Source organism: Triticum dicoccoides, chromosome 3A (genome assembly GCF_002162155.2).
Source record: "Triticum dicoccoides isolate Atlit2015 ecotype Zavitan chromosome 3A, WEW_v2.0, whole genome shotgun sequence".
Classification (NCBI taxonomy): Eukaryota; Viridiplantae; Streptophyta; class Magnoliopsida; order Poales; family Poaceae; genus Triticum; species Triticum dicoccoides.
The window spans coordinates 601,982,990-601,998,849 of NC_041384.1; positions in this window are offsets into that span (position 1 = coordinate 601,982,990).

Sequence of the window (15,860 nt, forward strand, 5' to 3'; positions counted from 1 at the left end):
TCTGTAACAGTTAAATTTTGTGTGGAGGCTATATATACCCCTCCACCCACTCTTCATTCGTGGAGAGAGCCATCAGAACATGCCTACACTTCCAACATATATTTTTTGAGAGAGAACCACCTACACTTGTGTTGAGGTCAAGATATCCCACTCCAACCACATAAATCTTGATCTCTAGCCTTCCCCAAGTTGCTTTCCAATCAAATAATCTTTCCACCAAATCCAAATCCTATGAGAGAGAGTTGAGTGTTGGGGAGACTATCATTTGAAGCACAAGAGCAAGGAGTTCATCATCAACACACCATTTGTTACCTCTTGGAGAGTGGTGTCTCCTAGATTGGTTAGGTGTCACTTGGGAGCCTCCGTCAAGATTGTGGAGTTGAACCAAGGAGTTTGTAAGGGCAAGGAGATCGCCTACTTCGTGAAGATCTACCCGAGTGAGGCAAGTCTTTCATGGGCGACAGCCATGGTGGGATAGACAAGGTTGCTTCTTCGTGGACCCTTCGTGGGTGGAGCCCCCTGTGGACTCACGCAACCGTTACCCTTCATGGGTTGAAGTCTCCATCAACGTGGATGTACAATAGCACCACCTATCGGAACCACACCAAAAATCTCCGTGTCTCTAATTGCGTTTGCACACTCCAATCCCATCCCTTTACATTCTTGCAACTTGCATGATTTAATTTCTGCTTCTCATATACTCTTGTCATGCTTGCTTGATATGTATTGTGAATGTTTAAACGTGTGCCAAAACTCTACTTAAACCTAACGAAGTTAAAAACTGCAACTTTTCTTACTTAGAGTCTATTCACCCCCTCTAGACACCTCTTCTTGATCCTTTCAATTGGTATCAGAGCCAAGTTTCCATTGCTTTGGTTTAATCACCATTGGAGGAAGATGGATGAGTCTACGTTGGGGAGTCTTATACGTAGAGTGCCTATTCTTGATGGGGAGTTCTTTCATGAGTGGAAAAATGAGATGCTTGAGATTTTCAATGAATATCATTTGACCAAGTACATCACTACTCCTTGTGCTCGCATTGTTGATCCTTTGCATCCTACCCTTGATGAGTCTATTGACATGATCCGTAATCTTAGAACGGTTAATTTAATCACTAGAGGTTTGCCTAGAAACTTGCTTGCTAGCCTGCCTACTTTTGATTGTGCCTACACCTTATGGAGATTCCTTGAGGAATGATTCCCAAATTATTCCATGAAAATTCTAGATGAGATTCTTCATAAGTCTATTGCCTTGAGTAAGATGAGTTCTAATGATCTCAAGTTTGGTGATTGCTTATTTGAGCTTACTAATCTCACGAGTGCAAAAGGATATGTTGGAATTATTAGCAATAGCATTTCCGAAGTCATTAGAATCCATAGAGATGAACATTGTTACGGTCATACTTCTAATGAATTACCCTCTCTAGGAGTTGATCCATCACATGGTGATGTTGAACATGGATACTATGATGAGGATGATGATAGTGACCATGATCTTGATGATACGATGAGACACTTTGGGCTTATGGCTAATCTTCGCGGCTACATGGCTGGAGGAAAGGAATGGGTTCTCGATAGTGGATGTACTGATCATATGACCGGAGACAAAGATATGTTTCGTGAGCTTGGTGAAAACGACGGCCCTCGAAAGTATGTCACTTTTGGTGATAACTCAAAGGGTAAGGTGGTTGGCCTCGGTAAGGTGTCCATCTCACATGATAGCTCCATACAAAATGTCATGCTCGTTGAATCTCTTGGGTACAATTTACTTTCAATATCTAGACTTGCTGATTTCGGTTTCAATGTCCTATTTACTGAAGTAGACTGCCAAGTGTTTCAAAGAGACAATCATAAAATGTTCTTTATCGGTATATGTAGAGGTGATCTTTACATTGTTGATTTCACTAAAAAGGCTTGACCTAGAACTTGCTTAATTGCTAAATCTTCTAAAGGCTGGTTGTGGCATAGAAGGCTAGGTCATGTGGGCATGCGAAATCTTGATAAGCTTATTCAAGGTGATCATATCCTTGGAGTAAAAGATGTCATATTTGACAAGGATAGACTTTGTAGTGCTTGTCAGGCAGGAAAACAAGTTGGAGGGAGTCACCCCGTGAAGAACATCATGACCATGAGAAGACCGCTCGAGCTACTTCACATGGATCTCTTTGGTCCCAATGCCTACAAGAGTCTCGGTGGTAACTCATTTGGTCTAGTCATAGTCGATGATTTTTCAATATTTACGTGGGTGTTCTTCCTTGATGATAAATCGCAGGTCCAAAAGATCTTCAAAAACTTCGCTAGGAAGGTCCAAAATCAATTTGACGTGAAGATCAAGAAGGTTTGAAGCGACAACAGAACGAAGTTCAAGAACGCAAATGTGGATACCTTTCTTGGCGAAGAAGGGATTTCACACGAGTTCTCTGCTATGTACACGCCTCAACAAAATGGAGTTGTTGAGAGGAAGAACCGGACCCTTATTGAGATGGCAAGAACGATGCTTGATGAGTACAAGACTCCAAGACACTTTTGGGCGGAAGGGGTTGAGACAGCTTGTCATGCAACAAATCGCTTGTATCTTCACAAGCTACTCGGCAAGACGGCATACGAGCTCCTCACCGGTAACAAACCCCAAGTTGGATACTTTCGAGTATTCAGCTCAAAGTGCTACATTCTTGATAAGAATCGTCGTTCTAAATTTGCTCCTAAATCTCATGAAGGTTTCCTACTTGGTTATGGCTCAAACTCTCACACTTACCATGTCTACAACAATTTCACCCGAAAGGTTGAAGAGACGGTAGATGTGAAGTTTGATGAATCTAACGGCTCGCAAGTAGAGCAATTGCCAATTGATGTAGGAGATAAAGACCCTTCGGAAGCAATCCCAGATTTGTCTATTGGCAAGATTCGTCCAACGGAGGTGAAGGAGAGTACCTCGTCCGTCCAAGTGGAAGCTTCCACCTCACGACAAGGTGAACCAAGAGTTGATACGGAAGCATCCACAAGTGGGACACACCAAGACAAAGAAAACGAGGAAGTACACCAAGATGAACATCAACAACCTCCTTCTCCACCATGACAAGAGAACGACAACGTCAACAATGAAGAAGGCCAAGAAGAAGAACAAGATGAAGAGGATGTTCCACCCCGAGCCAAGAAAAAGATCCCACGAGTTCGAGCAAGAGTCACCAAAGACCATCCCGTCGAGCAAATCTACAATGATATCCAAACCGGGAGAACCACTCGCTCTAAAACTCGTTTGGCTAACTTTTGTGAACATTATTCGTTCATCTCTAGCATTGAACCTATGAAGGTTGAAGAAGCATTGGAAGATCCAGATTGGATAAATGCCATGCATGAAGAGCTACACAACTTTGAGAGAAATCAAGTGTGGACATTGGTTGAGAAGCCCGACAACAACCACAACATCATCGGTACCAAATGGGTGTTTCGCAACAAGCAAGATGAAGATGGACAAGTTGTTCACAACAAAGCACGTCTAGTCGCCCAAGGCTACACTCAAGTCGAAGGTATGGACTATGGTGAGACATATGCCCCCGTTGCTAGACTTGAGTCCGTTCGCATCTTACTTGCTTATGCTAATCACCATGATATCACCTTGTACCAAATGGACATTAAAAGTGCCTTTTTAAATGGTGAAATTGAGGAGGAGGTTTATTTTAAGAAACCTCCTGGCTGTGTCAATCCTAAGAAATCTAATCATGTTTACAAACTTCACAAAGCTCTTTATGGTCTTAAACAAGCTCCTAGAGTGTGGTATAAATGCTTGACCAAGTTCCTTATTGAAAAATGCTTTGAAATTGGAAAAATAGATTCTACTCTTTTTAGTAAAAGGGTTAATGGAGAACTATTTGTGTGCCAAATTTATTTTGATGATATAATATATGGTTCCACTAACCCTCATTTTGGTGAGAAGTTTGGAAAGCTAATGTCGGAGAAGTTTGAGATGTCTATGATGAGTGAACTCAAATTCTTTCTTGGTTTGCAAATCAAACAAACTAAGGAAGGTACCTTTGTTTCTCAAACAAAGTACACCAAGGACTTATTCAAGAAGTTCAATATGCAAGAATGCAAAGGTATGAAAACACCCATGCCTGCTAGTGGACATCTTGACTTGACTAAGGACAGTGAACCGGTTGATCAAAAAGTTTACCGCTCTATGATTGGTTCATTGTTATATCTATGTGCCTCGCGTCCTGATATTATGCTAAGTGTGTGCATGTGTGCACTATATCAAGCGGCTCCTAAAGAATGTCATCTTAAGGATGTGAAAAGGATAGTGAGATACTTAATACACACAACAAATTTTGGCATTTGGTATCCTAAGAGGTCTTCTTTTGATCTTGTTGGTTACTCCGATTCGGACTATGCCGAAGACAAGGTTGATAGAAAGTCCACTTCTGGTACTTGTCAATTTCTTGCTAGATCTCTTGTGTCTTGGTCCTCCAAAAAACAAAACTCGGTATCCTTATCCACCGCCAAAGCGGAATACATTGCCGCTGGTTCATGTTGTGCTCAATTACTTTGGATGACCCAAACTCTTATAGATTATGGGACATATGTGAAACATGTTCCATTGCTTTCTGACAATGAAAGTGCTATCAAGATTGCTCACAATCCCGTGCAACATTCCCGAACTAAGCATATTGAACTTCATCATCATTTCATTCGAGATCACATTGCCAAAGGGGACATTGATCTTAAGCATGTTCGCACCGATAAGCAATTGGTGGATATATTCACCAAACTGCTTGATGAGAAAGTCTTTTGCCATTTGAGAGGTGAATTGAACATCATTGATGCTTTAAATTGTAGTAAAAACTCCATTTGGATACATGCAAGGCATGAGCCTTTGACTAATCCTTGATATTTCTTTCATGATGCTATTTATATGTCTTGGATATACTTGCACCCTTGCATACTACCTAACCCTTGTAGGTACTTGGATGAATCTAAATCTATGAGATTGCAACCCACTCATATCCTGAGCAATTTCTACATCACCAAGTCTCTACACAATGGTGGTTGAAGTCAAGGAAGCACGAAGCCCTTCAAACATATCCTTTGACAAACTCTATATTAAGTTTATGATTGTCATCTTGGATATACAAGTGCTCTTCCTTGCAAAGCTAACCCATGTAGGAAGATGAAATCAAATTCCAAGTGGTGCTCCCAACCCTTGATGAGCTACATCAACCTTGATCAACCCACACAAGTTCAACTACGTGATCAAGATCAACACCACCACCCGAGGTATGTCATTCCATCTTAGAGAAGCTTTACTCCAAGACATGGATCAAAGCAACTCAACAAGATGTGAATACATCAAGATGCTTAAAAGAAAAATGGTAACCCCATTTTGAGCTTAAATGATGAGTATGACCTATGATCAAGTGTCCTCACTTGACTCCTAAGTCAATATACTCTAACATAGGTGACTTTGTCGCTGACCAAATCTAGATGAAGTTCTCTTGTGTTTCTCTGTGCTCTTGCATTTGTCTCGTGCATATTTATTTCCACTTCATCTAGATTTCCTTTCTGATAAATTGTGTCCTGCATTCCCTGCATCCAATTCATTGCAAATCTTTTAGCAAATTCCTTGCAAATCCTTGTAAGATTTTACCTTCCTAGTGAGCTGAGGTGACAAGTGTTTTCACTGTGATGAACTCGGTCACACCGTTTTGTTTCCTTCAGTCCAACCGAATCCTTTCGGTGCCACCGAAGCACATAACTCGGTGCTACTGATTTCACTACAGGAAAGACAGCTTGCCACTTGTTCCTGCATTTTTTTGCTCCAGCTCCACTCAATGATTATTGTCCTCTACCAGCATCACATTCGACTTGCTGCTTTGCTTTGTGACTCAAGGACCAAACCCATTTGTAACAAAAATCCAGAAGAACCCTTCTTGGAAATTGATGTCAAAGGGGGAGAGAGAGATCACATCAAAGCTTAATCATTTCTATAGGGGGAGAGAATACTCAGGGGAGAGTGTAAGAAACCCCAGATGCTTGGTGTTCAAGAGGAGAGAAGTCACATGTCTTTAAGAGGGGAAAGACATGTGTCGGGGGACTAATCCACGAACACCTATGGGACCGGCGGACCGAGTCCCCTTCGGTTCGGCGGGGGCGGAGGTCGCACGAAGAGCAGATCGAGGCGAAGCACACGAGCAGTTTACCCAGGTTCGGGCCACACGGATGCGTAAAACCCTACTCCTGCTTTGTGGTTTGTATTGAGTTCTTGCTCGAGAGCATGGAGTGCTACAGTACACACCAGCAGCTAACGAGACCGAGCATGAGTGTTCTGTTTTCTCCGACCTCCCCTCTACGTTGCACATGGGCCTCCTTTTATATGATCAAGGGGTCACCGACAGGTGGCAACGGAGACAAAGGGTAAAAATGGAAAGGTGATGCGGTAGGTACAGCTACCTGCTACAGTGTATCATACCTAACCCTGACGGCAGGGGACAAGGGCATTAAATGCCCGTCTGTGTTGCCTAAACAGTGCAAAAGGGACCGTCAGGGACGCCACCGCTCGCCGCGATGGCAATCTTGTCAGTGCCGCTCGCCACTGCGCACCGCTGGCTGCACAGCCTCCCGCCACGCACGTCTGGAAGGGTCCCAGAGCGACACGTTGGTGGATGTGCTGGAGCGCGGGCACAGAGTGGTGGCTTGCCGCGGCAATCGCCTTGCCGCGGTCGTTGTCTTGTTGCATCCAGGAGCTTGTCGCTCACCGGGCCTTGCCGGGACGCGAGGCGCGCCGCGGCAAGTTTCTTGAGATGCCTTGGGTGGCCTTCCCAGCAAGCTCCTCTTGCCAGGGTCTTGTCTCCTTAAGCGCCTTGCCTTGGTTGGCCTTCCCGGCAAGCTCCTCTTGCCGGGGTCTTGTGGTGTCTTGGTTGGATACTTTGTTCTTGAATGGCTCCAAAGGAACCACGGAGGACCTTGGCGGTCACCCGGCAAGCCTTGCCGCGGGATGCTGCGACTGCCCGTGCACAAGTTCGGGATACTAGGGTACCCCTACTCTAGTACACCGATAGGAGCCCCTGGGCCTGGGCCATACACGGTGCCGAGCGCTGTTGGGCCAGGCCCAAAACAGGGCACGGGCACGCGCGGCCTAGGTTACGCCGTATCTCTCTCTGTATCCGCCGCGCCCTCCCCGAACGGCATGCGTTGAATGCGGCATCGTGGGAGAGATCGTGGGTGGTTTCTTTATTTGGAAATGCGGAACGTCTGCCCCCTCCCTCTTTATAAGCAGGGGAAACAGGGGTAGTTCGCCCATTCGCCGGTTGCTGCTTCCAATCTCAGAAATCTCCGCCGCTCCCTCGCCTTCCCAAAGCTGAGAGAGAGAGAGAGAGCAGCGCTCCGCCCCCCATCACCACCAGCACCACCAACGCCGTCGACCTCCTCCACCACTCCCGCCATGGCTCCAAAAGCCGACAAGGGGAAGGTCGTGAAGTCGATCGAGGCGCAGCGGCTTGCGGCGCTGAGGAAGGAGCGGGCCGTATTCCCCCCCAAGCTTGCCGCGAAGGAGCTGAGGGAGAACTACTACCTCTTCTGGTCGATGGAGACGCGCGCGCATCCGCGCACGAAGGTACTTCCCGCCGCCGCTTGGAAGAAGGCCCCAAACGGATACCCTTTCTTCGCATTGTTCTTCTACTGCGGGCAGACCGGGGGACTAATCCACGAACACCTATGGGACCGGCGGACCGAGTCCCTTTCGGTTCGGCGGGGGCGGAGGTCGCACGAAGAGCAGATCGAGGCGAAGCACACGAGCAGTTTACCCAGGTTCGGGCCGCACGGATGCGTAAAACCCTACTCCTGCTTTGTGGTTTGTATTGAGTTCTTGCTCGGGAGCGTGGAGTGCTACAGTACACACCAACAGCTAACGAGACCGAGCGTGAGTGTTCTGTTTTCTCCGACCCCCTCTACGTTGCACATGGGCCTCCTTTTATATGCTCAAGGGGTCACTGACAGGTGGCAACAGAGACAAAGGGTAAAAATGGAAAGGTGCTGCGGTTGGTACAGCTACCTGCTACAGTGTATCATACCTAACCCTGACGGCAGGGGACAAGGGCATTAAATGCCCGTCTGTGTCGCCTAAACAGTGCAAAAGGGACCGTCAGGGACACCACCGCTCGCCACGATGGCAATCTTGTCAGCGCCGCTCGCCACTGCGCACCGCTGGCTGCACAGCCTCCCGCCACGCACGTCTGGAAGGGTCCCAGAGCGACACGTTGGTGGATGTGCTGGAGCGCGGGCACAGAGTGGTGGCTTGCCGCGGCAAGCGCCTTGCCGCGGTTGTTGTCTTGTTGCGTCCGGGAGCTTGTCGCTCACCGGGCCTTGCTGGGACGCGAGGCGCGCCGCGGCAAGTTCCTTGAGGTGCCTTGGGTGGCCTTCCCGGCAAGCTCCTCTTGCCGGGGTCTTGTCTCCTTAAGCGCCTTGCCTTGGTTGGCCTTCCCGGCAAGCTCCTCTTGCCGGGGTCTTGTGGTGTCTTGGTTGGATACTTTGTTCTTGAATGGCTCCAAAGGAACAACGGAGGACCTTGGCGGTCACCCGGCAAGCCTTGCCGCGGGATGCTGCGACTACCCGTGCACAAGTTCGGGATACTAGGGTACCCCTACTCTAGTACACCGACAACATGTTCATAGTTGATTGTTTGCATTAGCTCTGTTTCTTTTCTTTGCTCTGATTTTCTGTTCCCCATCTTCTCCCAGTATCCCATGCTAGATTCGGGGGGAGCAAGACATCTAAGGGAAGGAAATCCTTGAATTCATTGCACATCTTTAACTTTGGGGACATGTCTATATCCAATAGGGTACTCAGTACTCACTCCCTACATGTCATCCCAGTCTTGGTACTCTTGTGGTTTCTTTTGTTCGCTCTGGCCAGTAGGTGTATCTGTGTTATCTAACCTTGTTTACTCAGGTTCATCCCTTCCTAAGCCAACTCAAGACCACAAGCTAAGTATATGCATCACAGTCATGTGTATGAGGATTTCCTGCTGATGTACATATTGTTTGCAAGAAGGACTCATGAGCATGAAGGTACATTTCCTATATTCACATCATTTGCTCTGATGCATATAGCCAAGATACATGTAACACATAGCTTACTTTGTCATGCTTATGCATTCACATGCTCCTATATTCCATATTTACATGATTGCATACATGTAGGGGGATCCTATGCATGTTACATGTCTTTCCAAAGCTTTACTTGTTATTCCCTATATCTTTATCTAAAGCTTTGATGTATGTTGTCATCAATTACCAAAAAGGGGGAGATTGAAAGCACAAGTGCTCCCTGGGTGATTTTAGTAGTTAATGTCAACATATCTCTTGTTGGACTAATGCTTCTACCTAGTATGTTTCAAATAAGTTCAACGTTGGAGTGGCATGGACTAGAGGATGTGGAACCCCTTCAAGATGTTGAGGACAAAGGATTGGCTCAAGCTCAAAGCTCAGGACTCTACACTTTATTTTGGTGATCCAAGATCACATTGAGTCCATAGGAAATCCAATACTATTAAGAGGGGATGAGATGTTGCTCAATGGCTTGCTTGCTCAAAGTGCTTAGTGATATGCTCCAAAATCCCTCAACTACCTTCTCACATCCACATATGTCCCAAACCAAAAGTCAAACTCAGCCCCACCGAAACTATCTATCCAGCACCACCGAGTTCTCTTGACATAGCCACTGCCAGAAACCCTAATCAATTCGGTCTCACCTATGGGATCTCCATCTCACCGAGATGGGCTTGCAAACTCTCTGTTGCCTATTGCAATAATTTTGGTCCCACCGAGATATGCAATCGGTCCCACCGAGTTTGCTTGGCCAACTCTTTGTTTTGCTTATTACCCAAATTGGTCCCACCGAGTTTATGTAATCGGTCAAACCGAGATGAGGCTTTACCCTAACCCTAGCACATCGGTCCCACCGAGTCGATTGTGTCGGTCCCACCGAAATGCCTAACGGTCACATTATGAACTAAATTGGTCTGACCAAGTTCTCTGAATCGGTCCCACCGAGTTTGGTAAATTGTGTGTAATGGTTAGATTTTGTGTGGAGGCTATATATACCCCTCCACCCACTCTTCATTCGTGGAGAGAGCCATCAGAACATGCCTACACTTCCAACATATATTTTCTGAGAGAGAACCACCTACACTTGTGTTGAGGTCAAGATATCCCACTCCAACCACATAAATCTTGATCTCTAGCCTTCCCCAAGTTGCTTTCCACTCAAATCATCTTTCCACCAAATTCAAATCCTGTGAGAGAGAGAGTTGAGTGTTGGGGAGACTATCATTTGAAGCACAAGAGCAAGGAGTTCATCATCAACACACCATCTGTTACCTCTTGGAGAGTGGTGTCTCCTAGATTGGTTAGGTGTCACTTGGGAGCCTCCGTCAAGATTGTGGAATTGAACCAAGGAGTTTGTAAGGGCAAGGAGATTGCCTACTTTGTGAAGATCTACCCGAGTGAGGCAAGTCCTTCGTGGGCGACGGCCATGGTGGGATAGACAAGGTTGCTTCTTCGTGGACCCTTCGTGGGTGGAGCCCACCATGGACTCGCGCAACCGTTACCCTTCATGGGTTGAAGTCTCCATCAACGTGGATGTGCGATAGCACCACCTATCGGAACCATGCCAAAAATCTCCGTGTCTCCAATTGCGTTTGCACACTCCAATCTCATCCCTTTACATTCTTGCAAATTGCATGATTTACTTTGCGCTGCTCATATACTCTTGTCATGCTTGCTTGATATGTATTGTGAAGTTTAAACTTGTGCCAAAACTCTACTTAAACCTAAAGAAGTTAAAAACTGCAACTTTTCTTACTTAGAGTCTATTCACCCCCTCTAGACACCTCCTCTCGATCCTTTTAGAGTTGGATGAGATTCATCATGTAATCGAGTTAGTTTTGTTAGGGCTTGATCCCTAGTATCCACTATGTTCTTAGATTGATGTTGCTATGACTTTGCCATGCTTAATGCTTGTCACTTCGGGCCCGGGTGCCATGATTTCAGATCTGAACCGTTTATATTATCACCATTACATTCATGTTCTAGATCTGATCTTGCAAGTTATAGTCACCTACTGCGTGTTGTGATCTGGTAACCCCGGAGTGACAATAACCGGGACTTCTTACAGTGATTACCGTAGTTTGAGAAGTTCATGTATTTACTATGTGTTAATGCTTTGTTCCGGTTCTCTATTAAAAGGAGGCCTTAATATCCCTTCGTTTCCAATATGGACCCCGCTGCCACTGGAGGGTAGGACAAAAGATGCCATGCAAGTTCTTTTAATAAAGCATGTATGACTATTTATGGAATACATGCCTACATTATATCGATGAACTAGAGCTAGTGTTGTATCACCCTAGGTTATAACTGTCTCATGATGAATATCATCCAACAAGTCACCGATCCAATGCCTACGAATTTATCCTATATTGTTTTTTGCTTAGTTACTACTGCTATCATCACTGTTACACTTGCTACAAAACTATTGCTATCACTGTTACCGTTACCATTGCTACTGCTATTACTATCAAAACTATCATACTACTGTGTTACTGATCACTTTGCTGCAGATAATTAATCTCCAGGTGTGGTTGAATTGACAACTCAGCTGCTAATACCTTCAAATATTCTTTGGCTCCCCTTGTGTCGAATCTATAAATTTGGGTTGAATACTCTACCCTCGAAAACTGTTGCGATCCCCTATACTTGTGGGTTATCAAGACCTATTTTGGCGCCGTTGCTGGGGAGCATAGCTATATTTGTTGAGTCTCTTGGGATTATTATCATATTATCATTATGAAGAATCTGAAGGATGCTAAGACTAAGATATTTCCCTCAAAGACGAGGGGAGGTAAGGAACTGCCATCCAATTCTGCTTTAGATTCACCTTCTATTATAAGTAAACTTGCAACACCACCACATGCTATTAATTCTGATATGTCGCAAGTTATTGATGATGCTACTTCTACTATGGATAATGCTTATGATGATGCTGGTACCTTGCTTGATAATGATGATGTGCCACTTGGTGATTTTCTTGATAAACAAATTGCTAGAGTTATACAACATGATGTTGTTGAATCTAATGATGAGCTTGAAACTGAATCTCCTGAAACACCTACTAGAACTAGTCTTCCTAGATATGAATTGCCTAAGGTACCGGAAGGTTATGTTATGAGTGAAGAAACAACTAGAGATATTCTTGCTTGCAATGATAAAGATGATCTAGAGAAATTATTATGCAAGTATAAACAAAAATCTCTGAATGCTAGAATGAAATGTGATCCTAAGTTTTCTACTTCACCTATCTTTATTGATGATAAGGATTATGAATTATCTATCGACCTAGAGTTAATTACTTTGGTTGAATCTAATCCTTTCCATGGTTATGAAACTGAAACGGTTGTGGCACATCTTACTAAGTTGAATGACATAGCCACCCTTTTTACACATGATGACAAAACTCGCTATTACTTTATTCTCGAATTATTTCCTTTCTCATTAAAGGGTGATGCTAAAGCTTGGTAAAATACTCTTGCTCCTGGTTGTGTGCGTAGTCCCCCGGATATGATTTATTACTTCTCTAAAAAATATTTTCCTACTCATAAGAAACAAGCTGCCTTACAGGAAATATTTAACTTTGTGCAAATTAAAGAAGAGAGTCTCCCACAAGCTTGGGGGAGGCTTTTCCAATTACTTAATGCTTTGCCTGATCATCCTCTTAAGAAAAATGAAATACTTGATATCTTCTATAATGGACTAACCGATGGTTCTAGGGACTTCCTAGATAGTTGTGCTCATTGTGTTTTCAGGGAACAAACTATTGGACAAGCTGAGGAATTATTGAATAACATATTGAAAAATTATGATGATTGGACTATTCTTGAACCACCACCTAAACCCACTCCAAAGAAGAGGGGTATATTATATCTCAGTCCTGAAGTTATGCAAGAGGCAAAGAAATCTATGAAGGAAAATGTATTAAAGCCGAGGATGTTAAAAATTTACCTCCTATTGAAGAAATACATGGGCTTAATACACCACCACTGCCTAAGGTGGTAGAGGTAAATTCCCTTATGAAGTCCAATGATAATGACAATCCTCACAATATGCATCCTAGTCAATGCCTTTATGAGTTTGAAAACTATATTAGAAAACAAGATCACTTCAATGCAAATGTTATGAAACAATTGAAATACAATTCTGATATGATTGCTTGCTTGAGTGACTTGTTATTTAGAATATCAAATGATGTTAGAGGTGTTGGAAAACATGCTTCTATGGTACAAACCCAGTTAGAACAAGTTGCTAAATCTCAAAGATAATTGCTTGATGAAATGAATAATAATATGCATGACTTTGCTATTAGAGTTCCAACTAGAGGAGGTAAAATGACTCAGGAACCACTTTATCCTGAGGGACACCCAAAAAGAATTGAACAAGATTCACAAAGAGCCAACACTAGTGCACCTAGTCCTTCTAGAAAGAAGAAGAAAAAGAAAAATGGTAGGACTTCACATGCTCCTAGTGAACCTAAAATAGAGAAACCTCCTGATAATCTCTGCCTAATAATAAAGCACGGATTGACTTTGTCGGGTTCACCGTCACAATACGCCTCTTCCCGTGAATTTACGCTTTCAGTTTTTTTTCGGTTTCCTCCCGCTTAGATGATCTATATTATTATTGTTTTTTACGATGTGGTATTAATTTTTGGCGCACCACACCTGATTATATTTTCGTCAACATTGCCTCGCTAGCAATAATGGGCCTCCGCCCCCGTTGTAATGGGCCTTGGCGCATCTGACCGACGCAGGCCAGCATGGGCTTTTTAAAAAAAATTAAAAAATAGATGCCATGTAGAATACTGGGGTCAAACTCATGACCTTTCATTCAGTCTAGGAGACACAAACCACTGAGCTAGCACATGCCATGTTTATTACTTCCACCTCGCTATCAGAAAAGGATTTACACCTATTCATATACGTTATGATCAACAAGCAAACATGGGGAAGGAGGAAAGGAACATTGTTGTGCCTAAAGGATGTGAGCTAAATAAGCGAGATGGGGGACGTGTTTTGCACGCTCCATGACAAAAACAAAGGATTGTGTGGGCTGCCCCATAATTTAAAAGGAAGAGGATTTGTAGGCTACCTCAGTAATTAAAGGTGGAGGATTGTGGGTTGCATAAAGAGTATTTAAACAACACGAGGTCTGAAGGTCGCCACTGTATGCTCCGTCTGTCCGCCACCACCACACAATGCTCTGAAGATCGAAGCTGCATTCCTACTCCGACTGGTAGGCCACGCGTTGCTGCTGTTGTGAGACGTGAGACTTCTGTCGTTAACCCACCACGCACAGCAAGGGATGTCCAGTGTATGCTACCACCGCACAACATGAGCCGTCCCAATTTATGCTACCACAAGAAGCCAGACTGCAGCTCAACTTGGTTCAACTCTTTCCTTTATGAGAAGTTTTGTTGCTGTTGTCTATATGGGTTTGTGCTGACATGGGATAAATAGAAAATGCAGAGGCCCGTGGTTCGATGTGAAGGGATAAACTCATTGATTTTCATGTTGTGCTAATAGTCTGTAATTTTTTAATAGAAACAAATAGTGCATCTATTACGTTACTCATCATTTCATCATGCAAATAATCTGATTTTTAAGAGAAACAAAAAATAACTACATTCATCTAGATTTTGGCGTGCACCTCCGCGTCGTTGCTGGACGCCACCGTTCGGATGTTGTTTTGATGGATATACTAATTTCTCCCGTTGCAACGCATGGGCATATGTGCTAGTGATAACGAAGTTTCTATCTCTGATGCTGAAACTCAGTCTGGTAATGAACACTCACCTAGTGATAACGAAAAAGATAATGCTAATGTTCATGAAGATACTCAACCAAATAATAAAGAGCCAGATAATGATGTTGAGATAGAACCACCTGTTGATCTTGATAACCCACAACCAAAGAATAAAAGGTATGATAAAAGAGACTTCATTGCTAGAAAACACAATAAAGAAAGAGAATCGTGGGTTTATGAACCTATGCCTTTTCCACTGATACGTCTCCAATGTATCTATAATTTTTGATTGCTCCATGCTATTATATTATCTGTTTTGGATGTTAATGGGCTTTATTTTACACTTTTATATCATTTTTGGGACTAACCTATTAACCGACGGCCCAACCCAAATTGATGTTTTTGCCTATTTCAGTGTTTCGCAGAAAAGGAATATCAAACGAAGTCCAAACGGAATGAAACCTTCGGGAACGTGATTTTCTCAAAAAACGTGATCCAGGAGACTTGGAGTGGGCACCAAGGAACAATCAAGGAGGCCACGAGGCAGGGGGCACACCTACCCCCCTGGGCGCACCCTCCACCCTCGTGGGCCCCTCGTTGCTCCACCGACCTACTTCTTCCTCCTATATAAGTCCACATACCCCGCAAACATCCAGGAGCACCACAAAAACCTAATTCCACCGCTGCAACCTTCTATACCCGAGAGATCCCATCTTGGGGCCTTTTCCAGAGCTCCGCCGGAGGGGGCGTTGATCACGGAGGGCCTCTACATCAACTCCATGGCCTCTCCGGTGATGTGTGAATAGTTTACTTCATACCTTCGGGTCCATAGCTAGTAGCTAGATGGCTTCTTCTCTCTCTCTTTGGATCTCAATACAAAGTTCTCCTCGATTCTCTTGGAGATCTATTCGATGTAATCTTCTTTTGCGGTGTGTTCGTCGAGATCCGATGAATTGTGGGTTTATGATCGAGATTATCTATGAACAATATTTGATTCTTCTCTGAATTCTTTTATGCA